General features: G+C 38.5%; 1 protein-coding gene across 17 annotated transcripts in view; it reads left to right on the top strand.

Moving 5' to 3' along the window:
- TCF4 (transcription factor 4) overlaps window positions 1-13,659 on the top strand; it is a 350,789-nt gene that overhangs the window by 155,508 nt on the left and 181,622 nt on the right. Inside the window, exon 1 of one of the 17 annotated variants that reach the window (XM_019640681.1) lies at window positions 2,254-2,555. The exons of the other annotated variants lie outside the window; for them this stretch is intronic. The gene's annotated coding sequence lies outside the window, so the exon portion shown is untranslated. Of the gene's footprint in view, window positions 1-2,253; window positions 2,556-13,659 lie in introns of those variants that run through there. 17 annotated transcript variants of the gene reach the window in all.

Here is a 13,659-nt window from a genome sequence, read left to right as displayed (position 1 = left end):
GCAAGAATGTACTGAATCAATAAAACCAGTATTTTTTTTCGATGTGATGTGATGAGAATTTTTTCAAAGGTGGTAGGTGCACTTCAGTGGTGTATATTGTCATTCTCTTCCTTACTTTCTTCCCCACTGAGTTTTTATGTTTGTTTTTAGTTTGTTTTGTTTTGTTTTTTTAAGGAGCAAAAAGTACAAAGCCACGTAGAGTTCGGCTATGAATTAGGAACTCTGAGTTTGAAACAGGGAGCCTAGCCTTAACCTATGTCTGAGTTGGTATTTCAGTTGTGTTGCCAGGATCCACTATGACCCTTGCAAACCTACAATTTCATCTGGGTTCAGTGATTCCTGGATGAGTCTCTGTTACGGGATGCCAAAGGCCGGGACTTTACTTCAGATGCAAAATATCGACAGAGTTGGCTCCTCAGAGGCTTTTGAGTAACTAGGGTTTCATTTGAACCAGTTTTGGGGGGCCATGGCATGTACTGCTAACCACATCCAATTAATTAATTTCTAACATTTTGATCTAATTGTGACTTGGTTGACTTATAACACATCTTTCTTCCTTACAGGCAAGAAACTCAGAAACAAAATTTCTAATGGCAGACAGTTGGGGTGCAGCAACCAAGCAGTCACCCTTAAAAATTAATGAGCTTAATGATGGTTAGAGAAGTGATTGTGGTGGTGGTTTGGGAGGGAGGGGCCACTGGGATGGCAGAAGGAAGAAGGCTGGACTCCTCCTAAGTGACAATGATGTGAGCCCATTCCTTATCTCCCCTCCCCATTCTGCCTCCCCCCTCCCCCCAGTCGCCACCCCTTCCATCCTCCTCTTCACAGGAGCCAAAGCAGATAGAAAGACAGGGCGATTATGAAGACGTCAGTTGGAGCGTAGGCAGGCAAGAGGGGCGCAGCGCTCCAGATGAGGTCCGGGGGGAGCTGAGGAGGGTCACTCATGAACGACCGTGTGTGTGTGTCTGACAGACTGTGAAATGGTGCGTTGTTGCACGGCTGCGCTGCACCTGGGCCCTTCATCTGTGATTGATTGGTTTGGTCATGTGTAATGGTCCCATCTGCTCTGTGTTGTTTTTCTTTTTTTACTTATAAACACCGTTCCCAGCGGCTGAGAGAGGATGAGCTATGTTTTGTCATCTTCACTTACACTTTAGCTCAAAAAAGTGGTCAACTAGGTAAGCTCTAAAGTCTATCCCAGTGATGTAGTAGGAAAGTATGGGCTTTCCCCTTTGCTTGGTGTGTGTGTGTGTGTGTGTGTTTCTGTCTGTCTCTGTGGTGTGTGTGTGTGTGTGAGAAAGTGTGTGCTATGTGTGCATACCCTCCTGCGGAACCGAGTGTGCCTGGAGTTTTCATGCTGCCTGTTAATATCCGAATAGTTCATGAACCAAGGAAGACCAAAAAAATCGCAGAAATGATTTGCACAAATCTGTGTATTGTGACTTACTGCAGAGAGCTTTTTTTTTTTTTTTTGTAACGGAGCCAATACTTAATTAAAACCGCTGACATCATGGTGTTATAATTAAGCGTGGCATTAATTAAGCTGGAATAACGATTTTTTTTTTATTAAGAACTGCTTCTATTGTATAAGACCGCTATTGGCTAAAAACAAAATAATTTTAAAGCAAAAATTAATTCTCTCCAAAGGAGCCCTTTTCAAGTTTCCCAAAGTCCAGCCTCAAGACTGTCGTCATCAGGGCTCTGTGTGTGTGTGTGTGTGTGTGTGTGTGTGTGTGTGTGTGTGTGTGGGGTGGGGTGTTGGGATGGGGGGAGAGTGGAAGTGAAATTTGTTTTTTTTCCACCCAAAAATGCTGATCGGCTCCTGGCATTCTGATGGCTAATTATGCATCGGAGAGCTTCGACAGCTGCATTCATCATCATAAAATGTAATAATTAATGACATTCCAACAAAGAAAAATATGCAAATGAGGACTCATTAGCATTTTCATATTCAGCTTTGATAATGCTTTTGCTGACAAGGTTGTAATTAATGAAAATTCATGTCGCAGTCAGGAGATTGGATCGGTTTCATTCCGCTCACAATTCCCAAATGCTTGCATTATGGAAAATCGGCGGCTCTGCCAACTTTTCAGGGAAGAAAAAAACACACACACACACTAAAAGCACCAGATGCAAATTAATGGTAGGGAGTCTTTAACTCTTTAAACCACCCCCCTAAATTTCCATCGTAGGAAACATGTGATGAGTTTTAACCTAAGAAGTAGATTTTTTTTTTTCTTGAATAACATTCATGAAAGTACTTCTATTTGTGACCCAAGTATGAGGATTTCTGGCAAACTTTTTTTTTAATATTAAAAAAAAAAATCCCTCCACCTTTTCCCCTTTCCTTTTCCCTTTCAAGACTATTTAAATTTACATAGTAAAACATGTTAGGACAGCCAAGCCCCAGCGTGTTGTGTTCTGTCCTCTCGCTGGCAAATTTACGCCACCACAGTTTATTCATCCACACGCTTTTTGGCGACTCCTCATCACGTATTCGTGCTTAGATCTCCTGGTGCCTCCCTCCGTGTGCTACCCATAAGGGCGAAAGAAAAGCAAGTATTCGATTTCTCTCTTTGGGGTGGGTTTCTTTTTTCTTTTTTCTTTTTTTCCTCGTTTGGATGATGGTTGTTTTTTTAGTGCTTTTTCTGTTTAATCTATTCCCTTTGTGGTTTAGTGTAAGAGTTTGGGAATGTGCCCATAACTCTCTCACTCAACACTTCTGGTTTAGTGTTGTGCTTCAAACGTAATTTTAAGAAACACTATACAATCAAAATGGATACCCAGAAACCCCAGAACAGAGATATTGACAAGCAGTCAGTACAGAGAGCTATTAATTTATAAACCCTGTGTGTTGCTTTCAAAATGTGTGGCTGTGGACTGCCGAAACACCACTCTGCCAGCCTGGTGCTGTGTTTGTCATCCTAACCTAAAGTTAAACCGAAAGTTCTGTCTCGCCCACAACATTACAAAGACAAAGCTAAACAGAGCTCTGACCTGATTTCAGATTTGATCTTTAGGTTAAAACAATGATTATTACTCAGTCATATCTTTTTTGCTGAAGCAGATGTGATTTAAAAAAAATAATAATAAAGGAAGCAGTTTGTATAAGGATTAAGAAAAGGGGAGAAGGAAAGCATATTTCTTTATAAATTGTTAAATTTATAAGCATTTTCACTCTGGAATGATATAAAACAACTTCAGGCACTTCCTAAGATGCAGTTTCCTGTTTATTGAAAGTTAAATTGGAATTCCCAAAGTTGCTAGCCCAGCATAAATAAAGACTATAAGTATGACTTATTAGGGGAAGAGAGAAACTTTGATATGATAGGTCTTATTTTTTAGAGTATCTCAGTAAAATATCATCAGTTATTTAATGAGAAGTTTAAAGTAAATCTTTTTTCCATATTATGCTATTAAGAATCACTAGGTTTTTATTCCTCACTAATATCAGAGTTCCAAGAAACAGAATTTTGTTGCAGTCATTTGCTTTTTCCAACTTATATTTTGTCACAGTTTGTACACGGTCACGTGTGTATATGTGTGTGTGTGTGTGTGTGTGTGTGTGTGTGTGTGTGTGTGGACACACGGTGTGTCATGTATGGAGATGATGGCGGCTCTCTCCTCTTTCCTGTAAAATCTATTGTGTGAAAAGAGCAGGAGGAGAAGGCTTTACTTCTTTTTTCCTTTTAGTTTACTTCTTTTTTATGCAGGCAAACTGCCCATCCAGATGGTAGAATTTCACCTGTAAGCAATCTGAAACGATAGGTTAATTCTGACATTTTATAGAGCTTTTTTATTTTCTTTTCATACAGTAAAGCTAAGTGCAGAGTAACTACTCTAGACAATGTTTCCTTTTTTCTTTTAAAGCACTTCCTGCTGTGATTGGTTCTCCCCCCTCCCCCCCAAATCTGTATTTGGGGCTCAATTAAAATCTGTGGCTTTAGGCACTTTGCTGCTATTGTCAAAACCACATCTGATGAAATCTTTGACCACTTCTAATATGTGTAAATGAGGAAGTGATGGCAGAAGTGAAGGAACAAGTGTCGATGTGCAGGTTGGTTGTGGACACAGATTATTTTAATTTTATAAACTCAGTGTTCCACTGGCTAAACTCCCTGTTAGTTTTCTCCACCCACCAAATTCACAAATGTGGACCAACTCATGCCTTCCTGAGCAATGCCTAGGATGGTGCTAGCAACCGGAATCCTGGAATTTGACCGGGTGTTCAGTGTGGCTTGCCTCTGGTGACTTATGTGACTGAGGAAACTGGAAAAATTCTTTGAAATGATCTGTTGACTTGTTATTAGGGAGGGAATACCTTTATTTTCCAAAGCAGGTTTTGGGGGTGTTTTGGGAGTAGAATGAAAGGAAAAGGGCGTGTTGGGGGTGTTTTTACTCATAATAATTGCAATCCTTCTGTATTTACAAGTTATTTTTGAGTGCAACCTCTTGTTTTTACTTCTAGAAATCCTGTGTTGGCATGAATTATTTCTTGAGTGATTCCTGTTGTAAAGATGGCTCGGGGGGCATCATCTGCCCTGGCGTTTTCTCTTGGGGAGAACATTTTTAGAAAGCACTCTACTAGTATTATACCTGTTAATATTTGGGACCCTAGTTGTGGCATTATTTATTGCTTTTTCTGTTTCCTGTTTTGCGCATGTTAATTCCTGTGGGCATTTACTCCTTAAAGTGATGAGATTTTCACTGTCCAGCAGCAAGCCACATTTACTGGAGTTATTGAACTCTGAAATAGGAAACCTGTGTGTGATCCGTTTTATACTCCCCAGAAGCTATTGCTTCAGTCAAGGAGAATTACAGCCCCATGACTGAGAATTTGAAAGTCGTCGTTTCACTAAAGCATCCAAAGATTTTGTTTCAGGTACTGCAACAAAATCAACATTTGTTTGTGCCCAGTGAAGCCAGTGTTGCTGGCGGTGTTCTCATCCAGTTGCTTCTCATATTTCTCTTGCAAACTTTCCCATTGGTTGGGGTCTATGGAGAGATTTTAGTGGCTGGCTGGTGGAAATGTTTGGGAGAACATTTGCATATCAAAGCAGCCTAAATATTTGCAAAAATGTTTGCTTGAGAAAAAAGAATCCATTTAGGATTAGGAAGTAACTGCTTACACATTTTAAAAGCGTTTGTGATTTCCTGAAGTCGATTATTCATGAGCCAAGGCCTAACTTGAATTTCAGGGGTCATCCCCGAATCCATATTTTAAAAAAGCATATGATAATAAATGTTTGCTTTATGATTAAGATCTGGACCTCTATGTGGTATAACATGCAAAAACAAAAAAGACACAAATATATTTAAAAATTAATTGGTTATTATGTGGTGAACCTGTAAACAAAAGAGGAGAAAGGGCCTCATGAAATGATGAGCTATTGAATAGCTCTAACCTCATTCCTTTCCTCTATTCTGTATTTTTTTCCCCCTAAAACACAATTGTGTTGCTATGATAGGACATGCAGTTCTGCTGGAGATCATGAGCTTTCTTATAATATTGCAGTAATGATTTGAATGGAAAGTCTTTCTCTTTTTTTCTTGGTAAAGAGTTTAATGTGGGCTTTTTTCGTCTTCAAATTATTAAAGTTTTAACTGCATTTCACTGATGGTTTGGAAACAGTACATATAAACTCAGTGCAGGCCAGTGTTTCCAATTTGTTAACAGTGTAGGAGTTGAGCGTCGACAATTACTGTACTTAAAAGCCCCTCGGATCGGGAGTTATTTTACCATCTGGACATTTTAATTAGTAATAAAAATGTGGATCTGTGTACATAGAAATAGGAGCTACAGCACACAACGGCCTAGTGCACTCTAGTGCTGAGGTGTGCATGGCTACGTTTTACGTGTGTGTGTACGTGTGCGTGTGCGTGTGTGCACTCATGTGTAAGTGTAATTGTATGTTGAGTAAGTGTTCATTCCTCCTAGGAAACTCAAGCGTAGGATTCTGGTGACTTTTTCAAACTGGGCATTATCACAATACCAAAATATTTGGCTACTGTTCTTGAATAAGAAGTAAAAATGTATAACATATGTACTTGCATCCCTACGTGATACTTGCCTATATATTGTTAATGCTCACACTTCCTCATCTAGTTTATAGTACGGCATGGCAGTACAATGCTGATATTAAACGTAGGCTTGGCCAGAAGATGTGGCTCCTCCATTTCTTAGCTGTGTGCTCTAAGTCAAATACATTAACCTCTCTGAATCTCCTTTTTTCCTCACGTACAAAATGAAAGTATTAATGGTAATAGTTATGATACCTACCTTATATGGTTATGATGACACTTATAAGAGCATATATATGAAAGCACTTGATAGCATTCAAAGAGCTATAACAATTGGTTTTAATACAAATTACCAGTTCATAACCCACACACCATCTTCATAATTCAATAAGCTGTCTCCTCTTTAAAAATAAGGGATATGCAGATATAAGATTATATTAGATTATGAACAAATAGGAACTTTGGGACCATCGGAAAGTGTGTTCATATTTTTACACATCAAGGAAAATGATCCGTTTTTATAAAGTATCTGGAATAATGTTATTCTTAATTAAGGCAGAAGCTAGTACGTTTGAGAGAAATAGTGACCCTCGGGAGAAATGGAGAGTGAAAGGAGTTTAGGGAAATGAGTCTTAGCATCTCCGCTTTTGGAAAGATGCATACATGTTTCTCTTAATTATTATGAATTTCATGTTTGCAAACCAGTGTGAGTATTTAAACGATAATCATTATTGTTTAGAAAAATCGACCCATTACAATTTATTTCATATTATATTCGCTGAAGAATGCATCATGTGTCATCTCTAGGAAGTGAGGGAGTTGATAAAATTGCTGCTTGACACTGGGCCAGAGGAGTTTGGACACTTCCATAGAAATCTTTTTCAGTTTTTATTGTTAGGTTCAGTTCTCTTCCTGAAAATTCTTCAGGTAAAATAGGAACTTTATTTTTTTCTTTATTGTTTAATGGTATATACCATTGTTTAATGATGCTATTTTTGTTCATTAATTTAATCTTTTCCCTTAATGTAATAAATGCATACCTTGATTATTATGCTACAAATATGATTTATATTATATGGTTTCTATCAACAAATTATTATTATAGACAACCTGGTTTTAATCAGAGAATCTTTGAAACTTGTAAGACTTGTCTCTGGGACATGGGATTAGCAGGGGTATGAAGCGTTCCATTTGGGTGTCGTGCTTAGAGGAGCTAAATTCAACTTGAGATAGCCTTCCGTTAATTTATTAATTTGGTAACTGTTAAGTAAGCCGCAGAAGAAACGGGAACGTGCTGGTTATGACTGTAGAGCTTTTAAGATTTTTGAGACTTAAAAATGGAAACTAGTTTCATTTAATGCTGTATCAGTTTCATTTAAATGTCCCAAATTAATGACCACTTTCATTTACGTATTTTAATCTAGTGAACAGATAGGGTCTACAAATTATCGGTCTTGAACATGTTTAAATGAGGCTCCAGGTCCTCCATTTCATGAAAATGGCCACGTGTGCCTTAACTTTAGATTTCAGTACCCACAATCATGAGATGACAAAGAAATAGTGGGACTTCTTTAAATATTGTCTCATAAACGGGATTCAGTTAAAAATTGGTGGTGGTGGGGGCAGCATTTAAAATTTAATAAAAAATAAAGTAATTCAAAGTAAAGTCTGCAGCCAAACTCCTTAATTGTGATGCATTTGCTGAGTTCCCCTCTTCCATCGTCGGGCCTGCTCTGATGCCATATGGCCTACCATGGAACATTTAACTTGTCAGATATAATGGATTGTCCTGGAAGCAGATTTTTGCTTTGAGCACTCGGCTCCTTTCTTGCATTTCACTCTCAGCTCCAGGCTGCAGGATGAAGGATTGTGGTGGAAATGCAAAGAAGAGACACACAGTTGATTCCCCTTAAGAGAGTGACCTATCTGCCACAAAATTTTCCCCACGTAAAGAGGCATTATCCCCGTCATTGGCCTTAGCAGGCTGCATGTCAGAATCATTTAAGTGCGCCTGGACTTAACAGATTGTGCAAACAGTTCAGAATTGAGTGCTTAGGAATAATAAAACATCGTCATTTTAACTTATGCAGAAACAGTGTGACCACATCAGCCAAACGATAAGTATTATTTTTCGTGACCTACATGTAACCTAAACCACCTGGTTTGTAGATGTTGTAAATTAAGTTCAACTTTCAAATCTAAGAATGCTTGAAAAAAAAATCACCTGATCTAGATGTTACATGGCTTATTGCTTTTGTTTGGTGAGTAGAGGTGAGGTTGAAATGGTCATTAAGGTGGATGGACAAGTGGCAGTTAATTATCCTACAATAGCTTTCCATCTTGAAACTGAAGTGCAAGCCTTCCATTTATTCTAACTTGCTAGGAAGTAGAGACTGAACCTCCTGTGGGTTATTTAATTTTTATCTGTAAATGTAAAATATATAGTATTTGATGTGGACTTTAATTTGGTGCTTTCATGAAGTAATTTTTTTCTTTTTCACTTCAATTGGTGATACTGTTTCTGAAATCACAAGCTTGGAAAGCGGTAGGAGGACTTTGTGACTTTTGCATTTATAGGAAAACTTCTTTAAAAGAATAAACAGTGTCCTCTCTATACATACATGTACATACATAGCTGTGAGGTACTCTTCTAGTATAACCTATTGGAACCAAGTATTATAATACAGAGACCCAGAATAGACAACTTACAAATAATCAAGTACAAACCAATGGAAAAATAAATAACTTATGTATCTAAATTTAATCATAAAATTTTACATGGTCTACTGCTCTAGGGTTACACAAATTAATTAATACATTTGTATATGACATATGTAAATACACTAAGTTTATTTGTTTGCAAAGAGCAATTTAATATACTCACCAAAGACATGTTTGTTAGAAATTTAATATTTAATTTACTTCTACAAATTCATGTATTATAGGTAATTCTTAATAGAGTTCTATAAAAACTACAGTGGCCTTGAAAACTGATATGGCCTCACTTGTATGCAAAAATTTTTTTCTTTTGAATGAACAACTTTCAATGAAGCAGGCTAAGAAATCTGTTAAAGTTGATAGTTAACCAAAAAAGTGTACTTATGTATATTTCTTACTAATCCTAAACTGAGCACATTTGTTTTATTAATGCCACAGATAGGAAGACACCCCCCCACACCCCACCCCCCACCCCGGCGTTCAGATTTTGGCCACGCTTATTCCTAAATGAGTTTGAATGGTGCCTGGCCAGAGCCTGCTCTTGTTGGGGCGTGTGCGCCCTCTGCTGGCTGTTCAGATGGGAACCCACTGGTGTGTGGGATTCTTCATATTTTTTTTTACTTTTCAAGGTTGGGTTTTTTGTTTTGTTTTGTTTTGTTTTGTTTTGTTTTTGCCCTTATACACAACTAATCATATATTTGCAGTAATTATAAAGTTGTAGGTTAATACTTTGTTTTTATTTGGAAATGAAGGTGTTTTTTGTTTGAGTTTTTGATGTTTTAATTTGATTTGGCGAAATAAACACTGGATAGTTTAAATAACATGTAAAGTATATGCCCCTCTGCAGTTTTTACGTGATTGATTTTATATCATCATTAGTTGTATTTTCATAGTTCCTCCTGGCCTGATTACACTTCAGAAGAATTTTTGTTTGACTAAGTTTGGAATGGACTTAAAAGGATAAATTATTGAAATTTTGAAACATTACTTTTTGTATTAATAGGTAACGGCTGTGGTGGGCAACCCCTGATACAGTACCCCGTGATACAGCTGACAGTTTCTACTTGCTTTGTGAGGGAAAATGAGCTTATATTTGCATTGTATTGCTTTTTAAAGGCATTTTTGGTTTCCTTACAGACCAAGTTAAGTGATCCTCCCTGGCAGACATTGAGAATGGTAATTTGAGTGGAACCTTTTAGGTCTTGCTTTGCCTCTTGGGGTTGTTGATAGAGTGTGAGATGTTAAAGGAGCAAATCACTGTTGGCCTCTTTATTCCCAGATCACAGGACTAACTTACCACAAGGGCAGTCACAGAGGGGGCACCCTGGCCTCTCTGCCATCGCGTGGATGGAGAGTGTTCTTGGGTCCTGGTAGTGAAGACCTGGAGTCTGTATAAGAAACATGTCCTAAAATAGCAAGATTTTTGTTGACAAGGTTTCATCAAACTCTTAATTATATAGAAGTGATTTCTACATATCTCTAAAATGAAGTGATTCGATTGAATCGTTATGGTATGTATTAGCTGGAGAGAGCAGTTTAGATCTTCACAGTTTTGGGTTTTTTTGTTTTGTTTTGTTTTTGTCTTACATTGCAAATTTCTCTAATTTGTAAGCAAATTCCATCAAAACTCCCAAACCAGCACTCCCAAATATGAAATAATCCAAGAACTTAGAGCTAGGGAAGGGGGAAAATGCTATCTAATTTTTCCTAGTTTTCCATCTTGCCGATTTTAGGTACCAGCCACTTTAAAATTTTTTTTGGATAAATCACATAAATATCCACTTTGAGTTACTTTGTTTTATTTAATAACTACAAACCGCATTCTAACAAATATCAGATTCCCGCAAAACTTGTACCAATGGCATCTTGTGTAGAGCCTCGAACGCAGGTCTTCCCTGTGGCTGCCTGTTTCCGAGATGAGGCGCGCTTCCTCTCTGCGCCTCGCTACCCCGTTCTACTCCTTGCTGATGAGCTGTTGGGTTTGCTTCTCCTTGCAGCCATCTAAACTCTTACTTCTTGAGAATAATGTCCGTCACTGACTCTCCAGCAGCCAGCACCCAGCAAATATTTATTTCCGAATCGCATGTTTTTTGGACCTCGTTCATACCTATCAGATAATCGTTTTTACAAGTGAACATTGCTGTCTGTAAACAACTACTCCACATAATGTATTTTATTTCCTTACATATTTTTGGCAGGATGAGGTCACTGTTCTGACTACTACCCTTTTCCTTTCTCCTCCTTTGAGCACCCTTTCCTCGGCCTCTCCTCTTCCTTCCTCTCTCCCCCTCCCCCCTTCCCCTCTTGATTTAGTCATGCTCATATATTAAGTAATTAGGAAGGTTTCCTCAAATATCCAGTGTGGGACTCAGAGGCTCATGTAATTTTGTCTGTGAACCATCCATCACCTTCCTTGAACAGTATGACTCTGAGAAGTTGGGTCCTGTTTGCCTCTGAGTTTGGTATTCGCAGGTCCGTTCTCTTTAACTTGGCCTTGAAGAGCAGGCTCCGCAGTTAGCAGCCTTCCTGCTGCCTGTCTGCTCTGTGGATGCCCTGAAATGTGTTCTGAATTCTGGGCTATTTCCCCTTAACTTCTCTGTGGTGTATGTTCAGGGATTATAGACCAGTTGTAACTCAGCCCTAGGGCTAGAGAAATGCTCATCTGCTATATTACAGGTACATATGTAAGTGACACCTGCGTTATCTTCTGTCTGGGGTTAAAAATGTTATTTATATATGTGCATATATATGTAAGTATAATACTGATATGTATTATATATATGTATAAACTGTATTTAAAATCTTCATGAAACTCCCAACCCCTGTGTTTTTGTGCAGTCTTGAGTAGCATATCAAGTGTGTGTGGTTTCTTTAAGAGGTGATAATTGTTATATTCTTGTTAGCTGTAAGCTCAGTTTGAAAACTGAGGCCATCGCCTACATGCCAGGTGCTAAAATATGTAATTTTCCTATGTTAACACTCTTTAGCAAATGCAATACTAAACCTTTTGTTTTCTGTTCCACTGTGCCAAATTCAGAGTTTGGTCGTTATTTATTTATTTATTTATTTTTCATTTCATCTTAGTAAGACTCTGTTAGAACATCATGTCTAAGGGGCAGCAAATAATTTATTGCTGAAAGTGGTTTGCGTGGTGAAATGTAGCTACTGGTTTTCTTGAAACTTGCTGATAAATTCCAAATAATTTAGCCCGGCAACCAAGTCTTTCTCATATGCTGTTGTTGTCTTGACTGCATCTGGCCAGAAATGTCGAAGTCCTTCTCCCAAGGGAGGGGTCAAAGAGCCAGGCTCCCTCCCTCAGTGTGGACCTGTGATGCCTCATAGAGCGTGGACGGGAAGCAGACAGGGGCGGAAGGGCCCTGTTAAGTTAAACCGAGTCGTGGTCACTAGAGGTTGATCCTGGAGGCTGAAGCTGACTTCCGTCTTGGGACAGAATGGAAAGAGCTGCTTTGGGAGCAGCGGCCAGTGGGGCTGATAGGCAGTGGAGCAGCCGTTTCTCTCCAGGAGCCTCATGCCTGTGGGTTATTAGGGGAACCTACTTGGTACTGTGAGATTAAGTTCTTTAAAACAACCAGTCTTCATTAGTGGAGATGAACACATTTAAAGGCCTAAGTAGGCTGCCCAGAAAATGTTTCTCTAACCCATGTAATGGTTACATGATAACTGTCTGAAAGGGCCTCAGAGAGCAACAATTATTTATCTTTTGAAAAATCCAGTTCAATAGGTTGGATCAGGTAGTAACTAATTTTTTTTGTTATCTACCTGGTTGCCAGGTTTACTGAAGTTTCATTTAATGTAACCTTAAAGACTGTGCCTGTCACTTAAATTGGTTTCTATTAGCCCTGGCTACTTAGACAAACCAGTGGAATTTTATGAGAAAGATAGAGATAGATAGAGATAGAAAAAGAGAGAGAGAGAGAGAGAGAGAGAGAGAGAGAGAGAGAATGCCAGACCTCACCCCACCAAAGGCAAGTTCTCTGGGATAGAGAACCCAGGAACCTGTTTTGAGAAAAGGCTTACTAATGATTCTCATGATCCACAAGATTTCTTAGCCTTAAAATTGAATTTAGGGTGATTACTTTTCCCCAAGGCCATCCTGTGTCTCCTTTGCTCCTAACAATACAGTGAAAATATTTTATTTCTGCTTGCTTTTGTTGCCTTTAGTATGTATGGCAAGAATCATCATTTTGGGAGACTGACTAAAATGATTTTTTCATTTTTATATGAAAAATTATTGCATTTTCAAATAAAAAATAAGATTTCAAATGCATGTGTTATTTCTTCAGAGGCCACACAAGTCCATAATTGCCTTGGTTATATCCAATCATCCCAGACACAAACTGCCATAGAAATATAAAATAGGGTAGACAGGATTATTACGACCTTCTTCACGGGAAGCCAGTGGTAAGTTACTCATTAGAAGTAAGTTGAGTGATTTCGGGGTTGCCCTTAGTCCTTCAGGTCTCTCGGGGACCCTTGTACAAATTGCTGATTCAGAAAATCATTACTCTGGTGGCTCAAGTGGCACTTTAGTGGCCTTAAAGAGTTATTTGACACACCTCCCCAAACAGCTATGTTATCCCCATGATTATGTTGATTAATTGCACACTCTGTGGAATTAGTGTTATTTTCAATGAAAGATTTCCCTGCATTTGGAAAATAAAACATAAAAAACTCACTTTAATTTGGTAATGTTTGCACATCTCCTAAGCGTGACACCGAGTGAGGGGGACTATTTTGGCTGTTGTTGTGTAGGGCACGTGAGATAATGTAAGGCAGTTTTTTTAAAATTCTGCATTGAGAGGGGAGTTTTTGATCTACCAGAGGATAGTCACTCAAAATGTTTATCAATTCTAATATTTGCACCCATCAAAGAACTTGAGACCTCCTCCTCTTGGACTT

The sequence above is a fragment of the Hipposideros armiger genome, unplaced genomic scaffold (genome assembly GCF_001890085.2).
Source record: "Hipposideros armiger isolate ML-2016 unplaced genomic scaffold, ASM189008v1 scaffold_52, whole genome shotgun sequence".
NCBI classification, from domain to species: Eukaryota; Metazoa; Chordata; class Mammalia; order Chiroptera; family Hipposideridae; genus Hipposideros; species Hipposideros armiger.
This window is presented reverse-complemented; position numbering and strand designations above follow the sequence as displayed.